This window comes from Ambystoma mexicanum, chromosome 2p (assembly GCF_040938575.1).
Source record: "Ambystoma mexicanum isolate Mex_15411 chromosome 2p, UKY_AmexF1_1, whole genome shotgun sequence".
NCBI classification, from domain to species: domain Eukaryota; kingdom Metazoa; phylum Chordata; class Amphibia; order Caudata; family Ambystomatidae; genus Ambystoma; species Ambystoma mexicanum.
This window is the reverse complement of record NC_090923.1, coordinates 1,041,905,274-1,041,929,929: the sequence shown is the minus strand read 5'-3', so window position 1 is coordinate 1,041,929,929 and position 24,656 is coordinate 1,041,905,274. Positions and strand designations below refer to the sequence as shown.

General features: G+C 47.1%; 2 protein-coding genes across 5 annotated transcripts in view; one reads left to right on the top strand and one right to left on the bottom strand.

The window, feature by feature from the left end:
- MRPL11 (mitochondrial ribosomal protein L11) overlaps nt 1-24,656 on the top strand; it is an 893,931-nt gene that overhangs the window by 294,329 nt on the left and 574,946 nt on the right. The gene's annotated exons all lie outside the window — the stretch shown is intronic.
- Nucleotides 1-24,656, bottom strand: part of LOC138567072 (transmembrane protein 121-like) — a 213,808-nt gene that overhangs the window by 62,668 nt on the left and 126,484 nt on the right. The window contains exons 1-2 of one of the 3 annotated variants that reach the window (XM_069644918.1): nt 13,384-13,919; nt 11,795-11,988 (exon numbers count right to left, since the gene is read on the bottom strand). The exons of 1 other annotated variant lie outside the window; for it this stretch is intronic. The gene's annotated coding sequence lies outside the window, so the exon portion shown is untranslated. Of the gene's footprint in view, nt 1-11,794; nt 11,989-13,383; nt 13,920-24,656 lie in introns of those variants that run through there. One more of the 3 variants, XM_069644919.1, reaches the window with a different exon arrangement.

The following is a 24,656-nucleotide window of genomic DNA, read 5'->3' as shown; positions in this document are numbered from 1 at the left end:
CTCTCAAACAAGCACCCATACAGACTCGAACCCCCTAACCAGCACACTCTCAAACAAGCACCCATACAGACCCAAACCCCCTACCCCCCCAACTCAGCACACACACTCTCGAGCATGCACCCATACAGACTCAAACCCCCTAACCAGCACACTCTCAAACAAGCACCCATACAGACCCAAACCCCCTACCCACCCAACTCAGCACACACACTCTCGAGCATGCACCCATACAGACCCGAACCCCCACCCCCGCATCTCAACATACACAAAACAAACATTCAAAACCAAACATTCATACAAATCCGACACCAACTCCCCACCCCCGCATCCCAACATACACAAAACAAACATTCAAAACCAAACATCCATACACACCTGACACACCCCCCTCCCCAACATACACAACACAAACCTACGGCAAAACAGACCCGACACACAAACACAAACAGACCACTTACCGGAGACGTGCTGGAAGGCAAGTAAGCTGGAACGCTGGCGAGGTAACTGGAATCGTACTACGGCTGTCGTGGTCCAAGGCTGAAATGCCTTCCGGCATCAAGCCTTATGGACCACGCCAGCCGTAGTGCTGGCACTCCATTGGTGCAGCACACACGCACTACGTGGCTCGTAGGAACGATGTGGTGCGTGTGCTGAGCCAATGAGGGCCAGTGTTTTGTCCAGCCCGGAAGACAACAAAGACTTTCCTAATGGAGGACGGCCGATGCTGCTTGCGGGCCGCCCTCCATTAGGAAAGTCTTTGTGCCTCGCGGGCCGGACAAAACAGCATGGCGGGCCGCAACTGGCCCGCCATGCTGTTTTGTCCGGCCCACAACCAAAAGGCTAGCTAGCCCTGCGTCCCGACATTAGCGTAGCCCCAGATCTTTTCCAACCCTAGCAACAACCCTGGGTATAGCCAAGCTAGTGGCAGTGGATGAAGAGCCACAAAGGGTGTAAGGGAATGCGAAGGAACAGGCGGGAGTGGGGGGATCCGATGGCACCTGAGATGGATGGTTTTATGGAGCAATGTCGCGCCACGTTAAGTACTCCTCCTCGAGCACGTCGTTTCATGTCCTCAGTTGTACCAAAATGGAGAAGAAACCATGTTTTATTTTGCAGGTTAATCAAATCCTGGGGTTTACTTTCCCAAAGATAGTGACCACAACAGGTCGAGTGTCCCACTATAACTCAAATCGTCCACTTGGTGGTCAGTCTTTTAATTATTTCAATGTGGCACTATACTCGTTTAGTATATGATCCCGAAAACATTGATGGTCATCTTTATGTGGACCCACTAGTGCCTTTTAAAATGGAGCAAATTCCCTCTCAGTCCCCACTTTCTGCCCCCCTTTTAAACCTGGTCAACATTCGTCCTACTTTGGAAGCTTTGCAATGGCATTATGCCCTTACGTCCAGTGCTCTCAGATACGATTGTAGCCTGTGCCGTCAGGCATCACCCCATTTTCTTAGTACTTGGCCTGCCATTGTTGTGACCTAATGCATCAGTCCAGCTTGTGCCCCATCCGGCATTTGCCTGCCCATGTTACCAGGATGCCTAGCGAGCGACAGGAGTGTGCTCTCCTCGTCACCCCGATGAATATTCTATTTATTCTCCTGCTCCCTGAGGTAGGATGGGACGCTTTTCTGCTCACATTAATTAGTATGTTTGTTGAGATGTTTAACAGGAGCAGACCGAACATGGACACGTGTGGGTTTCTTGACTCATATACCTTTAGTAATCTTCACTCACTATTTGCATAATGAACGACTAAGCACGTTTTATGTAATTAAAAAGCATGCCTTTTATGGGACTTTGTTTAGATACCTTTGCAAAGGCCTAACATAGCAAACATATTTACAAGATTCATGTTTTTGCTTCTTTTAAGAAAAAAAAAAGACCACTAAATCCAGGCAAGTGAGTGTGCCAAGGCCTACGAAACCTATATATATATATGCTGAAATGTCTTAAACAGTGCCCGAACAGCAAGATTTATCTTATTAATGGGCTTCATTACTCTCTACTAACGCTGTGCTTTAATATTGGCGATGTAGAGACTGCAGTAAGAATTGAAACGTGATGGTTTCTTCCAAAATGTCGTATTATGCCCTAGGTGCCTTTCTATGCAAAAGTATAGTGTATAATTGTCGAGATGTTGGCATCTATAAGCAGTAGAAATTAAAAATAAGGTGTCAAAACAGGGTCCGAAATAAAGCATGGGACGGGGGGGGGGGGGCTGGGCACGGACCCAAAAAAATGACGTCCAACATGGCCAAACTGGGTTAAGTAAACATATTTTATCAAGCTGTTTGTAGTTTTTAAACATGTGATATTATGCAATTTCATAGAAAAACATAAAGTTTGACATGACGTTTCTTTACACCCTGAAAAGGTAACTTATGTTCAACAGTTGCAAAAAGGCCCACAAAAATCTTTGAGGGTCATTTGGTCATAAAAAGTGTTTTACTGCGTGTTTTTCATTGAACTTATTTTATCATCTTTTGTTGTTTAGCTTTAAATCAATTACTGAGCAAATACATAACAAAAGAAATTAACTGTCTGCCATCACCCTAATTTTTCTACTTCATCCGCTACCCTGAAGGGCACCACGAATTGTACCTCGGCCAAATGGAAATATTCCAAGTACAACATGACAAACCAAAGGTCTTCCATAAAGCACCCTCTCGCTGCTTTTAACACATAATTCATAAGAAATGTGCTTACTACACCATCACTGTTGCAGCAGCCACTATCTGGAGCAAATCCCTTTCTAAAGTAGTCAAGTATTGTACCAAACCTTGACCCTACTCTGAGGTGCCAACAACTTGGTGGGGGGATGGGATGGAATCAACATTTGTATTGAATAAATAGACAAAATCAGCAGATCGTCAAATCAACCTCCAACACCATTACCCAACCCCCCCACCCCCCACTCCAGCTCCACACTGCTTCACTGGACTGAATTATCTACCCTCTCTTCCCCAGACATCCTAACAACAATCGCCTCCCTCTAACCTACTTTCTTCTCTGACCGTTCCGGCATCCATCGTTAAACAATTCATGGGCCCGGCATTCACTGCACTCCCTAGCATCATTAATGCCTCACCCACAGAAGGGTCATTCCCGAACACCATCAAGGCTGTTCTCATACAAGCTCTTCTGACAAAAACAACCATCGGCTGGGGCGATCTGGACAACTACCAACCTATTGCGAAAGTCCTGTTCATTGGCAACATCTTGCAAAAAGTAGTCGTTAAACAACTTCTTGCCAGAATCGAAACCACTACACCTTAATGACTATCAGTCGGAGCTCCGCCCCAAATGTATGATCGAGACAGCCAGCATCCACCTTGTGGATGGTTGCCTGCACATCATGATTACAGGTGACTCATGCCTTCTTGTCTTCTTTGACGTCTCAGCTGCATTCGACACAGTATACTGAATTCTCCTTTCCTTTCTTGCTGGCAAGATGGGATTCTCTGGCACTGTCCTGAATTGATTTACCTCCTACCTCTCGGGTAGACACCAGGTCATCCATCCAGATGAACATGTTGCACTCTAACTGACTACCAGTCTCCTGCAGACTGCAGAGTCCCCCAGGGGGTCAATCGTCTCTTTAGCCTTTAGATGGAACTCCTCAAAGATCCTACTAAATAGCCATACACCAATATGCAGATGATTCCCAGTTGCACATGAGCACTCCAGTCGTGACTCCGATTACCGAGCCATCATCCTGTCCTGGATGTCGACTATCTACCCTAAACATAACCCATCCAAGACTGAATTCATCCTCATTGGTCCCCCGGCTAAACAACTTGTACAACAATGTCTCAATAATATGCGCTTAGAAGGATTGGATATGCAACTCTCGGATTCAAGAAAAACCGTAGGCTTCACCATTGAGAGTAGCCGGTCCATCCACACATAGCAAAGAAGGTCCAAACGGCCTGGCTCCAAATCACCCTTCGCAAAATCAAACCTTCACGCCACAGGACTTGTGGACTGTAGTGCAGGCCCCTGTGGTCTCGCAACCTGATGGAGGAAATAACCCCTTATGGTGCTCCCAGCAGCTCATTTGGCTACCCTAAAAGCAGTCCACTACGCTGCAGCACGTCTTATCATGGGTGCATAGAAATTTGACTGACTCACTGTACTACATGAACTACATTGGCTTCCTCTCAAGGCCAGGATATTATTGTTCAAAACTGCATGCATCATCTACAAATCGGTCACCAGTAGCACACCAGCGTACCTGTAGGCTAAGCTCCACATATGTGATTGCACATGGTCCTCGCGCAGCAAATCGACCAACTGGCTCGAATCACAACTCGTCCTTAGAGAGGACCCGCAAACAATCCTTCTCTTGTCACACACCCTCCCTATGGAACTCGACCCTCGTATTGGCTCTGAATGCCCCAACAATTCTCTAATTTCGCAAATCTGTCAAAATGTGGGTTTTTCACCAACACCTGACTAAGGACTAATACCAATGGACACACAGGCTGACAAACGGGACACAACCCACAGTGCTGCGCTACTGTTAAAATATGTCAGCCCAAACACTGGCTACCCACACCCTGTACAGCGCTCTGCTGCTCTCAAGCTAGGCCTGCAATTTAAACAGTAAAAACATGTTTTTAAAATTATAATATTCCATCTAACCTTTCTTCATTATTTGAGTCCATTTTACAGAAGAGACGCCCAGAGGAATGGGGTGGAAAGGATGCAACGGCCCCTTTAGTTCTATTGAAGTGAGAGCAAGAGTCTCCCTTTACCCCTATACAATTGTTCAGTTTTCAGTTTCACTACACCTCCTAAATAAGACTTTGCGTAGTGTCAGTGTGGCTGAAGATGAAGTGTTAATGCCTTTAAAGTCATGTATGTGAATGACAATGTTGGTAATACAGTGAATTTGAGCACATTCAGGGAGCAACATCCAATATTGACATGTCCTAGAGCAGAAAGCTAAGTAGGTAGCTCAGGAAGTTCATTGTCTGCTGATGCGATGTTTTAAAGCGGCTTGTAAATCCTATTGCTTTTTTGCAATTTGTTATTTTAAAAAGTATACGTTTAAATGCACTGTTCCACCAAGGCAGCGGTTGGCCTGGTTGCTTGCTTATGTCCATGGTGAGGGTGCTGCTTGATGGTGACAACCAAACATTGGCATAGAAGAACCCACCGTTCAGTTTCCTAATAACTGCTGTCAGAGTAATAGAAACACTTATTTTTGATGGAGCAGTTGGACAAGCCAATATCATCTTTAGATCTTATCAGAACGCGGCATACAATTAGGTTCTGTGATCCCGCCGTAACACATGGATCAAATATTATGCAGGACTCAAGGATTCCAATATGCATATATACACGCTGAGATCACACTCTTCCTGGGTGGTAGAAATACACACGCTTTAGTGCCCAGTTTTGATGAAGACTTGGTTAGGTCGCAACACGTGTCAACAAAAGGGCACCCCTTATAATAAAGGCACTTTTTGCACATTTAACTCTACTGTTCTCTTTAATTTATTTAAAAATGTTTTGGGGCAACCAGCCATATATTGCCGTATATTGCTTCTAAAGGACGAGGCACCCCACACAACTCATCTTTAGAAGTAGACCATGCAGTACAATACAAAAAGGAAGGTGTACACACTTGGCAAGGTATTTGTTGGGAGAATTCACACACAAAGCACAGATGAGAAAAATTAACTGGTGGCTATGAGTTTAAGCAAAGTGTTACACTTTGAATGTACCTTTTGGTTGTTTCATGTTAAATTGCAAGCAGTGCATCTAGCAAACTGTGTACCTAGCATGTGGGAAGCCCACTTTTGACATAGAAGGCCACCACTCCAGTGATATTCGTGGCCTGTTTATTCCCATGGTGCCTGCTTCTGGTCAGATGAAGGAGCAGGCTACGCAAACAAAGAGGTTTTAAAAACGTGATCGCCGGCTGATCGAAGTAGCAGCTTCACAAATGCTGGAAAGTGTCCTTCATGGGCTTGGGGGCAGAGCTCGAATTGTGGGTAAGGAGGGCAAATCAGCAATTAGGGAGGACATTTGCTGCACCCAACACAATCCAACTCCAGCACTGCGCCACAGACACACAAACACTCCCATATAGACCCACACACTAAAACACCTAACCCAAACCATCAACTAACAGTGTCCAGGCTTTCTGATCTGAAGCTACTAACAGCACAGCAAAAGGCTCTATTATGCTATACCTCTCCGTCCCACCAAATAACCCCCAGCCTCTTTCCTTTTCAGATCCCCCAGAGACCATGAAAATGGCAGCAGTGCACAGTATAAATTTCCATGACATAACACTTTGCCACTCCCCAGGGTCGCTTATGTCTGCAAGCACCCTCTGTAAATCAGGGATGAAAAGAATACAAACCCTATTCTCCACCCAGGGGCATTTTATGATTTCTTTTTATCCCCTTCCTGAAAAGGCTCGATTGCTTCCGGCTTCAGAGCTTAGCTCTATTTGGTGATGCCCTCTCGCTGTGTTGAGATTTTCTGGGTGGTGCGGCTGTGGGCAGCGGGGTCTGCGTATGGTGTGCCAGCTCCAAAGCTGAAAGCAGGGCTGGAGGGTCTGTGAGTCACAGCTCTATGTTGATTGAGGTGGTGCCTGGGAGCCAGGGAGGTTGAGTGTGCGTCAACGGTGGCAGAGAGAGCGAGAGAGCGAGAGAGCGAGAGAGGGAGAGAGGGAGAGAGGGAGAGAGGGAGAGAGAGAGAGAGAGAGAGAGAGAGAGAGAGAGAGAGAGAGAGAGAGAGAGAGAGAGATTTTTTGTTTTAAGACCCTGTTGGAGGGCTACCACGGGCTGTGCTAGAGGAACGGCACAGGAAGACCTAAAATGGAGGGTTAAGTACCCTACATGCAGTGCTCCAGATAAGGTTTGGAAGCGGGTGCATTTACCCCCTATTTTTTAAAGGTCGGAGTAAAATTATTTTTAGGGAATAAAAATGGAAGTCCAATTCCCAATGAGAGTATTCTATAAGCGAGTAAAAATATCTTAACTGAAAAACCTAGATATTCATGCACATTAAAAGAAACATGTTTACTTATTCCAAATGCACTACTGGCCCAAACATATGCTGGAGCTGTGAAGGTGAAAGCAGGGGCACCAGATTCTACATGTCTTTTCTTGAGAGTATTTTTACACCCTATTTTTATTTTGTCGGAGTATTTGCCAATTTTTAGGGAGTAAAAGTGGCCGATACACCCATTATCTGTAGGGCTGCCTACTTGACAATACAGGAAAATCCCCAAACCACTTTCAGAAGTACAATAGCAGCTCTCTGATACAGTGGCATGGACTTGGGTAAAATAAACTAAAATGGTGGCTGACCGGATATCGCATACAGACCCTCAAAGGGAAAACGTTCCGAGTAGGAGGGGGGAGGAGCGCTAGCCAGACAGAACGGATCCGAGTCTACCAAGCGAACATCCCATTATGTCTGCCATCTCCTGGGGATTTGATGGTATTCCAAAGGTGACAAATGGTGGTTACCTATGCCCCGCCCCCATAAAAACACTGTGTAATCGGCCAGAGAAGCCTTCTCTTAATTACATTACATCAGTGCTTTGAATGGGCAGGTAAATGCCAATCTTGAGTACCTGTATTTATTTTAATTGAGAACAAATGCTACCAGCACTTTTCAGCAGGAAGCCAATACTTTAAACGGATGATTACTAGCACTTTTCAAGAATGAGCAAGTATTCTGGGATAGTGAGTACCTGCATTTCTGTGTTAACAATTCAAGCACTGCATCACCTGGACGTTTTGGAGAGGAGCCATGGAAATCGGTAACTGGGGCAGTGTGCAAATCCAGGGGAGAAGTGGAAACCCCCTTACTCCAGCTGAACGGGTCCCACAAAAACAAGTAAGATGCAGCTTGGTTCAAGGACTGAAGCACATAGAAGCTAAATAAGCAGGGCCAGGAAAAGATGCTCAAGAGACCAAGCGTTTTCAAAATACCGCTGGGAAACTAAAGGAAATAAAATACAGCTTCACAATATATATTTAACTATTTAGGAGTCCTATTCCTGTCCCTGGCCATCTTTTCCTCATTGTTTGCATTGCTCAGCGCCCGCTTTACAATGCAGGGATTACTCTTTTTACATCCCTCATAAACAAATAGAAAGTCATTTATTTTCGTGAAGTCTTTTTTAGAATGTCTTTGTTAACCTACAGCAGCTCCGATTTTTTTCGGAAATATGTTCCTATGGTAGATGTTTCACATACTCCACTGCCAATCCCAGGGTACAGGAGAGGGGGCTCATCTTTACGCTGCAGTATGCTCTGGAGAGGGCCAAAGTTCGTCTGCCACAAGATTCACAATCTTTTATGTAAAGTGAAGGACCTCGGGCGTAGATGTGGGTACAGATTATAGCATTGTACTTTTGCTGGAATCTCAATGAGTAGGTTCTTAGTAGGATACCATAAATGTTTTATTTCATAGAAAGATATATCAAGTATAAGTCATCAAAACTAAAGAAAATAAGATCAAAATATAACATGTCTCCATTCTTGGAATAGCGGATAGAGTAGGTTTATAATACAACGCCCCTCACGATTGCATTCTGCTCAAGTGATAGCACATGAGATTGCATGATCTTATTTGTTACTAATTGATTGCAGTGCCTTGGTATGCATGGTATCTGTCACCTTTTGGTCACTTGCTGTCTTACAGGTGATCTTATCCTCTTGTTGGATTCAATTGTATGCTTGATAAGTGGGTTCTCGTGTGAACACTGGCACAGGCCAGGTTATCGAGTGGGGCAATTCATGTACTTAAATCCAGGTGGGCCCAATCCCTTCTTGTAGGGGTGAAGTCGGGTGACTTGCTTGTCTCTGGGGAAAACTCCTTTTAAGAGGACCTTTCACGCCACTTTCTTGAACGCAGACGGGGCCAATGGGTGAGGGCTTTGTGGCCTCTTTTGTGCCTCGAATGTGTTGTGGTTGTCTGTTTCAGTTTTGCTACATGGCGATTCCTAGAGAGTAAGTGCTGCGTGATAACTTTGATAAGTAGCCTGGGCCTTTGTCCCCACTGGCTTTGGATGAAGTGCATGGGATGTTTAATATGATGCATTGTTCAAATGGTAATGGGTAATCGCCTTCTTCCAAGCAAACTGATTTCTTCACCACCACAACGACAGGGCCCACAATGCTGTGTGTTTCCCAACTGCAGGGCTGACCGAATCTCTGCAAGGATCTACAAACAGATCCCTGCTTCCAAACGTGTACAAGACGGTACATTCTGCAGAGCAGGCCTTTGCGCATAGGCGAGGTTTGCAGACTGGTTGCTCTCAGCCGCTACCATAAACTGGCACTTAGGTAGGGTGTTGCGATACAACACTGCTTTTCTGAAGTAGCTAAAGACTTCTGAGGATCCTAAAGGATGGTCATAGGCAAGGCAGGACCTTCATAACGAGGAACCCAACTGGATTGTAGCAAGAGAGTCTAGGCAAAACTGTCTTCTCAAGGTTGGATAGCAATGAGCAGAAGGTTAGTCTTGCTTCCGCAGTTGGGATGCTTGCAGGCAAACACTGGAAGGAAGACTTCCCCTACTTATAACTAAGCACAGTTGAATGGCTTCTCCCTGTCCAGAAGTCAAAGAATTTCCAACAGAATTGGCCCTTTTTCACAATGCAAAGGGTTTAGCATATATTATCAATAATCCATTGGCTACTCTGAAAGGAAATAGTGCATCAGACGAGGGAATTTATTAAACTGGGAATTCCTGACTACAGTAAAGCGGTTTTCTTTCATTCTGGCCCTTCTCAAGTTGCTTTCATTGGAACTCTCCCAAATAATAGATCATACCACCTTTTATTTTACTCGACAGTAGAATAGGCATTCATAATTGGGTGATAAAATCTTTGAAAGTGCTGCTAGGATATCACAGATGTGAGCTTTCTGAAGTGCGATTTGATGCATTTCGTGGGGAGTGATCTTCCCTTTCTCCATTGAGTTCACAACACTTAATGCAAACAGAGATTTTTAGCTTTTAAATGAAAGACGTAGAAAGTTCAAACTGTCTTGCAATAGTGCTGTGTTTTGCATAAGGTCCGGTCAGCCAAATGCTGCAATTGCCTTTTAACGAAAAGCATATAACTTAAATAATAACTGCTCATTTTAATAACTTCACCAGCAGCCCATTGAAAAGGTCTGACAAATGTAATTCACACTCTCGGGAATACAGATATAATTGGCATAAAAGGACTACAGTGCCACAGTGATCAAATGCAGTTCTCAATTTGAGTTGACTCCAATAAAAATTGCAGACGTAGCAAAGGCAGCGAGAGAATCTAGTCAAAACGGAAAGAAACATGCTTTTAAAAAATCTAGGGGAATTTATAAGGGGTTCTCAGATGAAGAATTTCTCAATTTCTGGTGCCGCCTTATACCAAATGTATCGAACAGTTGTCCCTAAAAACATATGGAAATCTCGCACCCCGTATTGTCTTACAAATCATTCTCTGTCTATTGAGTTTGTGGATAGCCTATATACCCGTTGACAGTGGACCACTTTATCGGTAACCTCGGAGATACAGCAATTGATTCACCAGATGATCCCAAGTCCATAGGGAGGAAGAGTAACTGGGGATCCAGGGGAAAGGGGAGAGAGGGCATCAGGAGTGAACCACGAAAGACTGAGGAGGAGGAGTTCCTCTTTTGATGAATTTGTAAGAGATCAGATGCTTCTTTCTTGTAAAATGTTTTAGCAGCTAGTTATACTTGATTTATTATATCAACTTTGCTTTCTCCACTAACCTGCAATGGTATGTGTCAGATTTTGATAGTTTTGATATTTGGTCCCCTCCTGCAATATTTCAATTCCTTCTTGATCCCTCGCGCCAATAATCTCTCCCCACCACTAAGACTTTTTTTTTAATAGATCTTTGTCATTTAAGGTAAACCCATCAATGTTAACAGCTCACGGTTCTTTTACGACTGTTGTTTAATGTTTTTATTCTGTTTTTTTAGCAAAATGTGCATTTAGCTTTGTAGAACAGTGGAGTGTCGTACGTAAACCTGGCGTAAGATTAGACCTGCACGTATGAAGCCAGCCTGGCGGGATCCGAGAGCTGCAGGTAGATTTTTATTTGCCAGTGTTTTTTGTGGTGCCAGCTGTTGCCCCTCCAAAGGGAAGGGGTACAGACATCTGATATTTCACAGGCCTGAATATGCATCAGTGCAATGCGTGTCATAAGGAAAAGCAAGGGGATATAGCAATATAGCACGAGTGGAGCAATCAGTCCAAAATTGAATGTGCTTGTTTGGTTTGGGGGAGAGGCGGAAGGAATTGGAGCTTACTGAAGATCTATGAGGGGGGCACATTTTTAATGACTACATTGAGGTTCTTGGGAGGGTGATATCTTGTGAGGCATTCCATTGTGGGAGGCCCAAGAGATGTTACCTAAACAAAGAGGTATGAGTTTTTCTTGGCACCGATTAGGAGCAAGTCTGGTGGTGGCGAGAGTGGCGCTAATGTAGTCTGGGGGCGTAACTAGAGCAGACTTTTGGCACGTGCACTTAGGCGGTGGTGCTTCATGCTACAAAGTTTTGATTTTGTGGGGTTCAGAATGACAAAAGTCCGGTTTTAGAGTGAGAAATGTGTAGCGTCCACTCCAGCTCACGACCACTTGTGTCAAGCCCCTGATGGGTACTTGCTCATCAATAACCTCGCGTTTGCCACTCCGTGCTTGTGGAAATGGCTGGCTGGTTTGTTTGTGATGATGAATAAGCACATTTTCCGGTTAACGTCTCACTACACCCCCTTCCCTGCATTTACCTGGCCAGCCTTCATGCTCGTAGTGCTGTCTCGGACTCTGACGGATGGGTACCTTTGGTCTCCATTCTTTCCTTCCAATGTGGTATAAGTTCTCCTGCCCGGTTCTAGTCTTTACCTAATTTCCGCTCTTTGGGTTCGATTCTCCTCCTTTATGTATGCGCTAGGCACATTAAGGGAGCCCACTGGGCCCCCATCTGTAAAGAAAGGAGAATGTATTTATCAAATGGCTCTTGTTGTACATTTCCAATATTATAGGGTGCGAGTATCGGACACAGAGACGGCACCTCTTTATTTCCTACCTCCCCCAGGTTCTGGCGTTCACTCCCCCCCTTCCCTGTTAAGCTCCACCATCCATCTCCCCATTCACATTACTTATACTCTCCTCACATGTGCCTCTCCTTCCCCATATCCTACATCTCGTATTTTCTACCCCCTTCTTTCTCACACTCAGTCCTGCCTCCGTCTTCCATTTTCCTGCCCCTCTCCTCCCGATGCCCCTCTCATTCTCCTTCTGTTTCCTCACCACCTGTGGCCTTTCCGTTCCTCTAACTGTCCCTTATCCAATCCCTGCATCCCCGCCTGTTCTTGCATCCTCTGTCGCTTTCCTCCTTTTCCCTCGGGCCCCTTCCTCCTTGCTTAGTGGTTTCTCTGGCCTCCTCCTTTATTTATTTTCTGCTCCTGTGTGCGTTCTTTCTTATCGTCCTTCTTACAGCTTCTTTTCTTTGGCTCTGTCGCAGACTCTTACTCTATCTTTTCTAGGCTCGGTTTCATGACTTTTTATGCTCTTTCTCTCCTTCAGGATAATTCCTTTATCCTCGACCAGGCGATCCCCCTGGATCCCTTCTAGGCCCTCTCATGTCATTCCTCCATGTACTCGTTCTCTCTCGCAGGTTGTCTTTAGACTTCTTCTGGGCTTTCTACCTCATCCTCTTTGATGCATTCTACTCTGGCACTCTGCTCTCTCCTCTGATTGTCATATGCACACTTTCGGGTTATCAGTTATTTGCTCTGTCCTTTGCGGTGCTATTCAGTTTCCCTTGTGTGCTTTATCCTCCGAAGTCTCTCGCTTGGTTTCCGTCTATTGGACTTGCTTGCAGGTGCTCCATCAAGCTTTGCATTGTGTGTTCTCTGCTGTTGCATTTCTCTCGAGCCTTCTCGGTCTCTTTCGAGTGGTTTCCTGGTGTTTTCTCCTCACGTCTCTCTCGGGTGCTTTACCTCTCTCTCTCTCTCGTAGGCGCTCGGCCAGTTTATGCTGTTTGCCTATAGGCCACGCTTGTGGTTTCTCTGCAAGACACACCGTTATCCTCGCATCTCCAGGCGCCGACTTGTCATGTTCTGGGATATGAGGGCTCTTCCAGGCTCACTCAACCTTTCATTCAGTTCCCTTCGCGCTCTCTTTGTGCCCCCTGCTTGTGGGGGTTCGCTCTCCTGTGTCCACCCCTGGGTCTCATCGCGTTCATCTTGTGTGCTCTCACACTACCCCCACCCCTCTCCCTGCGTGCCCTGCCCTCATGTTCTGTCTGCGACCTGCTTTCTCGCGCCTCTTTCCCGGTGCGAGGCCCCTGCGCGCGCCGTCTCACTCCGCTTACCTGGTGACCGGGCTCGACCGAAAGCCCAAATGTCTCTCCTCCGTCTCCGGCTGCGCGCGCGGGAATTGGGCGCTCTCCGGCTAACTCTCGCGCTACGGCCCCGCCGAGGGCCGCCAGCCTGTGCCGCTGGGCGCGGGATGCTTCCCTCACGCCCCGCACCTTCGTCCCAGCGAGCCGCCCGCCGCCCCTTGCCTCGGAGGCGGGAAGGAGCCGTTACCGTCCAGTTCTGCTGCCAACACCGGACCCAGGGCTCACCCCCAAACTCTATGCAGGAGCGGGAGAGCACCCCGGCGCCGCCTGCCTCCAGGCTTCCCGGGCTGCGCCTCGGATAAGGCGAGCTGGCAGAGAGTGGCAGTGCGCTCCAGCTGTGCCAGTGCTCCCGGGCTTTCACTGGCCCCGCTTGCGCGCGCGCTCTCTCTCCTCTCTCGCTCAGCCCCTCGAGAGGAGGCTGAACTGTACTTCGCCTGTCCAACCCCCGAGCCCCTGTGGGGGGAGAGAGAGAGAGAGTGCGAGAGAGAGGAGAGAGCGCGCGCGTGTAGCAGAGAAGGGACAAGGGGGCAGGACCGTGTGCTCCTGCAGGCAGGCAGGCAGTAGTGCAATGCCCGCATGCCCCGTCCAGATACGCAAGAGCGGCAGCTTTGGCTATTTCTGGGCTGGCTGCACGACCGCCCCCGGGCTTCATTTGCGGGTGCTTAATGTCACCCGTGGGCAATGGGCGTGTTGTTGTGGCTTGTAGCAGGTATCGGGTGGGGGTATGCATGCAACACTTTAGAGCTGCAGAGCAACGGTGACCTGTCGGTGACCTAGAGGAAGAAGTCACAGAGGTGAGTGACGGGTCCTGACCTTGGCATGCACGTGGCTGGAAGCTGCATCGAGAGTCGGAGTGGGACCACAAATGGAACCTGGTAAAAAGTGGTCCATGGGGACACAAATGTAAAAGCTATACTGGGGCGGTGGGGGGGAAGAAGGGTGCACGATGCTGGGGAACATGTGCTCCAGATGCAGCATTTTAAAGCTCATTTGGCCAATAGCATTACTTAAAGCGGTCAGCTTCATGGTGAAAGTCATCAAACTGTGATGCATTTACTCGAAAAAGCGCCCCCCACTGGCCCGGCTCTTTAGCATTGCTTTCCCAGGAGGCCTGTCTGAGCCGCCACTGTGGTACTGAGAGTTGGAGTGGACTGCAGGAGCCCAGTCGGCTGGTGGGGTATCGTGAAGAACCAGTTAAGTAGGTGTGGCAATGGGCTCAATAAGTAACAAGACAAGGCCAATAAATGAGTTTTCCAGTTTTTGGGGCTCAGTCTCCACCTCCATAGCACAGTCACCCTACTTCAGAGTCGTATGCAGTGGCAATTATACTAAAGCCAGATGGCCCCCACTATCTGTTCTATCCTTATACCTAGAGTGAGCCTAAAGGCAAAGGCCATATCTTTCCAACTCGCTCAGGGACATCCTATGGGACCTGGCAGGGACAATCTGGTGGTTTGGACACCCTTCTCACAATGGCCATCTCTTAACCTTTTCCTTCCTCGCCTGCCCCCTCTGTTCCCCACACACCTTCTCTTGGCCTTACTGCTCTCTCCCCCTCTGTTGTCTCCACCCCCCTACTGGTCCCTAATGACCTCCCTTTTCGCTACACTCAGTTTCCTGGTTTTATCTGTCTCCTTTATCTCCTGTTTCCATCCCAACTCCCTCCTGGTCCTATTTGCTTCCCTACAAATCTCACTTTTCCCAAGACTACCATACCTTCTCTCCTTCCCACTCCTGCTTCTCGCTCCACTCTCTTCTCTCATATCCTCAACCCACCTCCTACTCTCCCCCCAAATTTCCATCCAACCTCTCTTCGACTTACTCAATTGGTACTCCTTTCTCACCCGCAACATCTTACAACCTCTCAAGTCTCCTGAAGCTGCTACACCCTTCTCTGTGGTATGTTGGTGCGCCTTCTCTCCAATCTCACCCGTACACCTCTCACTCTCAACTGATTGCTCCCTCTGCTCACTCGCTACTCAAATTAGCTGATTCCATGGGCCAGTCTGCTTAAGCTAGGCCCTTGAGAACTGGGATCTTCCCCCAAAGTCTTCAATAGAACCTTCATCCTGGCCCCGCCTTTCCAGTCTCGATCTTGCCATGCGGTCCATGTGGAGATGGAGGTGGTTTGCTGTTTTCCTCCTGGATCCCGCAAGTCTTTGCCTACAAAGATTCACCCAGGTGCACTGTAGAACCTCTCGGCTTCCAGTTTTACCATGACAGTGCCGGGCCCATTACCCTGTTAGAGGAGTCAGGAACAGGAGTTTGGTTAGGGGCTTGGTCGAGTTCTCACAATGCCCCTTGTAAGGACTCATAGAAGCAAATTATATGGGCTCCTTGAAGGGCTCTTTGGACAGAATGTAGCCTGAGCTGTTTTTTGTTTTTTAATCTAAAATGATGCTGTGAATTCAGGATCTGAAAGTGAGATCTGCTAATCAGACTTCACCTTCATAATACTCCATGCTGATAAGCAGGGGGTAAACCTTTCAAATTGCAAGCTACTAGATTTAGCTGATTGTTTATCTGGCTCATTCTCTGAGGCTGGATCATTTGGATAACCCACTGCATTTCCCGAGCAGGCTACTGCACAGCACCACGCCTCTGCTGTTCATGTTGAATGCATTCTAAACAAACAATAACCCTGTTAATGTAATTGTTTATTGCATTTATAAATCTCCTATGCCTATGGACTGTTCAAAAATCACAAATTGACAGGTGCAATAAAATATATGAATACACAGGCAGCAATAAACCTGGTATTTTGTTCTTAACGGTTGTAAAATGAGGGTTGTTGACCTTTAACAGAAGAACAAAGATGCCAGAGTAGAGACAGAGAAGAGTGAACAGAGGAGAGGATTCCAGTGGTAAGCGCAAACAGTCATAAGTGCAAGAATGGGACGTGGCAAAGGGACGATTAATAATGAAAGGGATGAAGACTGGAGGGGCAGAAGGGATAATGGTCTGAAATAAGAAAAAGGTAAGTGCTAAGCCATGGATGCATTTAAAAACCATACATAGGCAACACAACTGAAGATGAGCAGGAAAGGAAAGGCCTCCAAGTGAAGCTAGAGAAGGTGGGCCTAAAGAAAAGGCGGGGTATCTGTACGTCTGCCCTCTATATGGTTGTGACAGAGGCACTGAGCACCCCAAGCAAGGCTCTCGATTTGGTAATGTTGGACGAGTAGGCCAAGCTTAAGCTCCCAGGAGGTGATGCAGGCTGGTTATTAGTGTTTCGTTTGCACCCACAAAGGAATGTCCACACACTGTTAGGTGATAACACAGCTTCTTTATACTAAATAAGGTTGTTACCAATCGTTTACAGATAAATAACACACTTTGCACTTTGGCAACACTAGTGATAAATGGCAACAATATATACACTCTGTGGTACCACACTAGATTTAAATTCAGTAATAATGCACCAACTAAGGACAATTTTAAAAAGGCATGTGAATTCTTAAGGAAGGTGTACTTTCATAGATCAAGGAACATAGGCGGTATACTTTAGTGAGACTCAAATAGAAATACTGTGCGAGGATCCCCCACCTGGGCAACCTATAATGGAAAAGTTAGGGAGTACCTTATCTTTTACAGCCCAGTCCAAAACTGTTCAATTTTGCCCTGCTTGCTTTTTACAGGTTTACCACCCCAATGCACCCGAGATGCCAGAGGAGAACAGGATCCAAGACGACTCTGGGACCTCTGGATGACCCCTGAGGCTGGAAGACACTCTTCCTCATCACAGTACCTTTGGTGCCTTGGCAGGCGAAGTGGCAACGTTTCTTGACTTTACTTGATGGGACCCCTAATGGGTGGACCACCTTTGCAAGGAGTCGCCGCTGGGTTGTCGAGGCCAAGAAATAACAAGGCACCAAATGCTTTCTGAAAGGCAGCAGTTTTGGTCTTCGCGGTGGTCTCCTTTGGATGGTTGTTACTCCGACTGTGGAAGTCCTAGGAAGGTGAAATTTATAATGGACTTGGAAAAGGCCTGGTTGATGAAGATACAACCCTTGGGGACCTTGGATGACTTTCGGCGACGGCTGGTGCAGTGCCTGAAGTAGGTGTCGGGTTCCAGGATTTCGCGGTTCACCGTCCTTTGGATCTTTGGTGCTGCCGCCGCAGCACAGACCTCTGGCAGCCTGGACTCGACCATGGACCCTTACCAAGTCTGGATCCTCGGGGCATCGCCGTTGGATTCTGGTGGCGGAATACCCACCAGTATACCCTCCAGCTGCACCTCCAAGGCCACAGCGCAAAAAGGCCTTTACCATTCTGCACTGAGAAGTTGAAAGTCTGTTTAAAAAATAATTGGGAACAGAACCAATCCCACATGAAAACCAAGAGCAAGGGGGGAGGGGTATTCTTCTCCTGGTACTTCCTAGCCCAGAAGAATCGCCTCAATTGAGGCAGATCCCTAACCTTCGCGAGAACCAGCTCAGTTGGAGGCAGATCCTAACCATTGCGGTCTATAAAGAAGCAGTCATTATGGCTGTCTATCCTGCAATCTACCCTCTGATTCCCCCAGCCGGGGTGACTTACCCACCACAATTCACTTGTAGGACTGGTACCCAATTCATATGAACCATCGAATCTCTCTGCCTTATAGTGTGACACCATCACTATTAGCTCGTGGTCTTGCCCTGTGTCCTATGGAGGGTTACACTGGTGACAGCACATCTTCACCAGTGATGGCATCTATTTCTTTCTAGGCAATTGTCTTATAAGGACAGACAATTTCCACCAGACGCAAGAAATGGTGCAGGAGATGATCTGACGGGCATCAGATTTTGTAGCAGCCTTGAAGTTCAGGCTATGCTTGAAAAGCATCCTACTTGGATGCTGCATCTGGACACCTTAATTACCTGTTGCGTGCTTCCAAATGGTGACAGTTTGCTCTGATTCCGATGGTTGGAAGCTGCAGAAGCACTAACCTGCACACATTTTCCTATGCTCAGCGCACCACATACGCATAGACCTTTTCAATCTGAGTGGACACTGTATACAGACGCAGTCCCCCTGTCCTATTTATTTGGCATCTGACAGGTGGAGTACATGAGACACCTCCAGAAGGCGAGGGCCAAACTTTCCCTTTGCCATGGCCAGCCTAATTAACTGTTAACGGCCCCATGGATCCACTCTGTCATTTTGTTGAGCCCTGCAGCTGGTGGCAGCAATTAACATACTAATAGAGTGCACTTCAAACCGGCCCACAAGGGTTCTGGCTGCAGAGCCTAACTCTGTCAACCTGAAAACAGCTCTCACCCTTGGTATTGATTGACAGTGAAATGTCATGTCTAGGACTGCGTGTGTTACAGTACCCCATTCAGAAGGTATGAGTGTTGGCATCAAACCACATAAAGTCTGGTCTCGCTGCAGCTTAAAAGGAGACCTGCCGCTTTAATCTGGAATAAGAGAGCTCCATTGACCAGAGAAACCCTTTGATCCACAACAGACAGGAAGATGGGTGCAACTTAGTATTAGTATTCACCCCTTTTCTGTTGCAAAGCACTCTGGTTATGACCTCATGCATACAGGAGATTGTTTGTGGGGACAGAGGATTGGCTCATTTAGGTAGGCTTATCCTACACCAATCCCTGTGCTCCATTTGGCTTTAAAAGAGGATCAGTTTGGCAGATCATCTGAAGACTTTGCAAGAACAACTCCTCATTGGACCGTAGCTGAAGGTAGTCTTCCTTACATCTTCCACCAGTGATGGAAGGCCAGGACCTCCAAGAGGGAAGCAAGATCCCTCCCCTAAAGATCTGTCAGGGAAGAGAGGGATATACTGAATCCAGAGGACCCTCGAGCACCTCCGGTACCCAGCCAGCACACAGCATGCCCTGCTAGGCTCTGCAGCAAGCTTCATAGGTGGGAAGTGCCAGAGAGTCTCTGAACCAAACCAAGGACAAGGTAGCTGCCTGCAACACTCTCCTCTGCTTTGGGCTATCCACCTTAAAGGACGATACAAGCACAGTGTAGAAGCTGGGAGGAGTGTATCAACAAGCATCTACCGATGTCCGCCTTAAAGGATGTTTAAGAGCCAGTGGAGCCCCTCAAGCAGCAACGGACTGCATCGCTGACTGTTGTTCTGCTGCAGTCGCTAATGCCGTCCGAGAGGCCTCGATCAGTACTTCAGAACTGTTGACCAGCACCAAGAACGATTCCTGACCCCAACCGGCCTTGTAGGCCAGCCTGCAGCCATCCATCTAGCTTTGTTCGCCGAACTCTGTGCCACCTGATACCCAAAGCTGTCTCCTGTCTTGAACGCTGTTGCAGAAGCTGCAAAGCGCCCTGAAACTGACTCGACCCTGTTGAGCACCAAGAACTCCTGCAGCACGCACATGGTACATTGTGGTTCTGCCCCCATGGTCATCCTTCTCCAAAGGCCCATAGTGACATTTTACGACTCATTGCTCCCTTTGTGTTGAAACCAGGTATCCTTGAACAGTTGCAATGAATTATTATACCAACTACCCTCCCGTCAGTATCCAGAGTACATCCTTTTTTCTTCTTTGAAACTAACTGTCCTTTGTATTATATTTGTATACAACCTTGACTGGACAGTGCCTATTATCATTGGGTAAGAATTGTATTTCCGCTGTGTTGCAACTAACCAACGATCCACAACCTTTCGGAGATGAGCCTGCTGTTACGTCCACGTTACCAAAATTGGACAAGGAGGTTTATAATTGATTTGCGTTACCAATCTGTTAGGATACCTCCGGGTGTATTAGAGGTGTGGGGCTAAACCACTATTTATCCCTGGACCACTAGTGCCCGGGAAGTTGATTAGATACATACCTCACTGCAAGTTTTGCCGGGGTCTCTACACAAACATCTGTTTGGGCGGTGGCTGAAAATCGCAGACAATTGGGAGGACCAACTGATTCTGGACAACAAGTTTCACAAGGCCCATCACCTGGGCTCAGGAGTCCTACACATACAACGGAATGCCTTTTCAAGTTTCTCATCCAATCCACAGGCTCTTCGCTCTCTAGTTTGGGCCGCACCTTAATGACCTTCTGCTGCTGGGTATGTGGTCGCCTCAAGAATAGGGGATGCCCCCTGATATATAGGTGTTGAGAGGCATTTGTTTGGCCATCACGTCTTTCCTTCCGATTCTACGAGGGACCACCATCAGGATTGAGACTAATAGCATTGCACCTGATTCCAGTTTAGGGTGCTTATGTGCCTATCTGTGTTTGAAAAGCTGTGACACAGGGAAGGGTCAGTTTGAGGACAGCGTGCCACATTGCCACTGCAGCGGGTCGCATGGGCAATTGGCTGTCGTTCACAGGGACGTCATTTAGGGGTCGCCAGCAGTCACGCTTGCGACCCCTTTTTTTAAACAAATTGAAGCTCCTCGGCTGTGGGCAATGCCATGTTGCTCTTTCTTTCTAGAGTGGCTGGCTTTCTTGTTCAGCCTTCTTAAAAAAACAGGGGGTTCCACAAGAGTAAGACTTTGAGCAGTGACCCTAAATAAGAAAGAATAGGAATTACAAATACTTTGTCTTTCTGGAATTCTTGCAATAATTGCTAGACTTATTAAAGGTTTATTTCAGGCACACTTCAGGGTGAGTCACTGATTTAGTCTGTTCTTAAACACCTCAAATTCACAATGCAGACAAAATACTCCAAAAAAGTATTTAGAGTGGAAAAAGCTTCCATTTGGACTATGTATTTTGCTTTTCGCAAGTTGCAGTAATAGCATGTTTTTTTGCCGATTCATATGGTGATCCATTCTTGTATGACGTGTTTATCACGTTACAGTGTTATTGTAACCATATTTTTCATAATGTACTTGGGAACAATACTATGTGATGCCCTTACTGTTTTGTCAAGGGTTAAAAGGTTGTGTTCCATCGCTTCCTGTGACGTCACTTCGGGGTCAGGTCAAATGGCATCACTTTCTGTGATGTCATCAGAGGTCATGGGTCATGTTATTTCACTTCTGCTACCCCTGGCATTTTGGTGAAATGACGTCCCTGGTCGTTCACCTAGCCTCAGTATGATACACACCTATCACTTATGACTAATGGGACAATATGTGACACCTGAGCTAAATTACCCAATAGCTACGACAGATCGAGGGCCTGATTCATGGAACGTTTTCCTATGGGATTGCGCCGTTTTAAAACACTTCCATGAATCAGGCTCATATTGTCTTCACTAATATGCGAACCCTGGCGAAGTGCATGATTGCTTAACCCTTTCACTCGCATCTGGTTTTTGTGGCGATGTGTACAGCTCTGATTGACTCTGTTTGGAAATGGCACTGCCCTTATTTCACACGGATTTCAAATAATTAGATTTCACTGATACGGACCAGACTGCTTAATGTGTGATCAATGACACATCCATTTCATGTGTATTCATAATGAACCCTTCTGCGCCACTGTGCCTAGCGCTATAGACCTTCTGTGCTTGCCCACTCTTTGGATGTTTCCCTAATAAGCATAGGGGGGTTTGTATGGTAATTGAGGAAGTGCATTTCATAGAGCGCGGCATCTTTTGTAAAGAAAGTATGCCCCAGTGTGTGCACCGGTTCCTGCGCCATTGTCGCCATACCGCAGACACAGCTTTACGATCTGTTGAAAAACACTCATGCCAACGTTTTAAAATTCAGAAAAGGCGATGGAGAAACTGCACAGGGGAAGATGGACCACATAGAAAATAGGATCAAAGCACGCGACGGATCTCTCGAAGAGGCAGTGGGGTATATTGTACTTTATATCTGGCTGTGAATCGGAAGCTTGCATCGTTAAAAGGGATGGCGCCGAGCCAGGCCTGTCAATCAGATCATGTAAAACGCGTCGTGGCCAATAAATGCCGCTGGGCGCCCGGAAGTGCGCCCCGTGATTATGCATAAGTATGGATTCCACGCAGCCTGCGCTCTGCCTCTGATCTGCATACAGGGCACCTCGGGCACTGCCAGCCAGCACAGCGCCCACTATGAGTGTATGCGCGTTCCATCGCCAGTTCATCTCGGCACCGGCCTGCAAGCCGCTTCTGCAAGTGTGACCCCCACAATATCACCCAGTCTCCTCCCTACTATCCTTACTTAAGTGTCACGGAATATATATGCTGCCTGTCTTCCCAATAGTATCCACTTCACTTTGAACAAACTCGCTTTAAAAAAAAAATGTATTTGCATTTGGTTTTCAACTTAAACCTTAGCTATACACTACTACACATCAAATAAAATAACATTTGCTACACAGTACAAATCTCAGCAAATGAATGCATTTTTTATTTTTAGGAATACACTTTTTTTTTTTTTTACATTAGTCTGCCACAAACCTCGCTGGGGTCACCCTCTACATTTAATCTGCTCACCTAAGGGTGAACATGTATTTACAACCTCGCTTTACAATTGAAAAGGGTGCCAGACTACTGATCGCGAACATAATTCTCAAGTTACAACCCTACCACACACACGCACGGTCTCTATCTCCATCTCTCGCTCTCTCTCTCTCTCTCACACAGGGCCGGCCTTAGTGGCGGCAGCGCTCTGGGCGAATTGGCGCCACCCTCCCTCTCTGCGCCCCCCCCCCTCAACAGGGGGAGGGAGGAGGGGACAGGCGCTCCCCCTTTTTTTCCCTTTTTTCTATCTCGCCCCGCTCCGGCGCCTGGCAATTAATCACTGGAATACAATTCCAATGAAAACTGCTTGGCTTCTGCATCGGAGTGGGGAGGTATTCATCTCAATAGAAAAAGCACGCCACAGGCGCATTTAATAACAGTGGTGGGGGACTAATGGCGCCCGGGGGGCAAGGAACCTCATGTGGTCGCCCTGCCCGCCCTAAGCACACACTCTTCCACTCTGCCAGTGCCTCCCCATTCGCACTCGCACACTTTTGGCAGGAAGCAGGATGAGGTCTTAATCTAGCACCTCTTCCTTCCCGAGTCCTGATTGGAGGCAGAAAAAGAGCGCCTTCAGTGAACGCCCAGGGCCCTCTTAGAGCACACCGTGTGCAAGAGCTCCCCCAACATAACTATGCACGTGCAGTACCCCCGCCTACGAACCGCCACTGGACACATCTTCCCCTACCCTCTTCCTAAGCAACGTGATGCAACTATGCGTGCGCCCGTCCATCAGTTCCTAGCTGTGGTCCGCCTCATATCGTCCTACCACTCAATGAGAACGATGTGCATCACTCTGGCTATTACACTGCAGCGCATAACTCAAGAAATAAAGACATCGGGCCTTGGCACGGCTGACATTTTTAGTTATGCCAATAAAGCATTATGCAAACGAACAGAGAACTGAGGGAGGATTGTCAGCATAAGGTAAGGTGGAGAAGAGGAGAGGTCCGCACAAAAAGCGCCAAAGGTGGTTAAAGGGGGGGAAAAACACAGGAGTGGGAAAGACGGGGAATGGGTAGAGGGAGATGTCACAGAAAGAAGGTAGGGCTTGAAGTGAAGATGGATGGGCGCGTGTACAGGAAAAAAAGGATGGGACATAGACCGTGATGGAGGGGTTGAGAGAGTACAGCAAAAGTAGAAGGAAAGGGTAGAATATGAACAGGAAGTGGATAATGGGGATATAGCGGGGGTACAGAAAAGGGGTAGAAGGAAAGGGTAAAATAGAAACATCTCGTGTATACAGCAAGTGGATGATGGGGATATAGCGAGGGTAGGGAAAAGGGGTAGAAGGAAAGGGTAGAATAGAAACAGCTAGTGTATACATTAAGTGGACGATGGGAATAGAGCGGGGGTAGGGAAAAGGGGTAGAAGGAAAGGGTAGAATAGAAACCGTTCGTGTATACAGCAAGTGGATGATGGGGCTATAGCGAGGGTAGGGAAAAGGGGTAGAAGGAAAGGGTAGAATAGAAACCGCTCGTGTATACAGCAAGTGGATGATGGGGATATAGCGAGGGTAGGGAAAAGGGGTAGAAGGAAAGGGTAGAATAGAAACAGCTAGTGTATACATTAAGTGGACGATGGGAATAGAGCGGGGGTAGGGAAAAGGGGTAGAAGGAAAGGGTAGAATAGAAACCGTTCGTGTATACAGCAAGTGGATGATGGGGCTATAGCGAGGGTAGGGAAAAGGGGTAGAAGGAAAGGGTAGAATAGAAACCGCTCGTGTATACAGCAAGTGGATGATGGGGATATAGCGAGGGTAGGGAAAAGGGGTAGAAGGAAAGGGTAGAATAGAAACAGCTAGTGTATACAGTAAGTGGACGATGGGAATAGAGCGGGGGTAGGGAAAAGGGGTAGAAGGAAAGGGTAGAATAGAAACC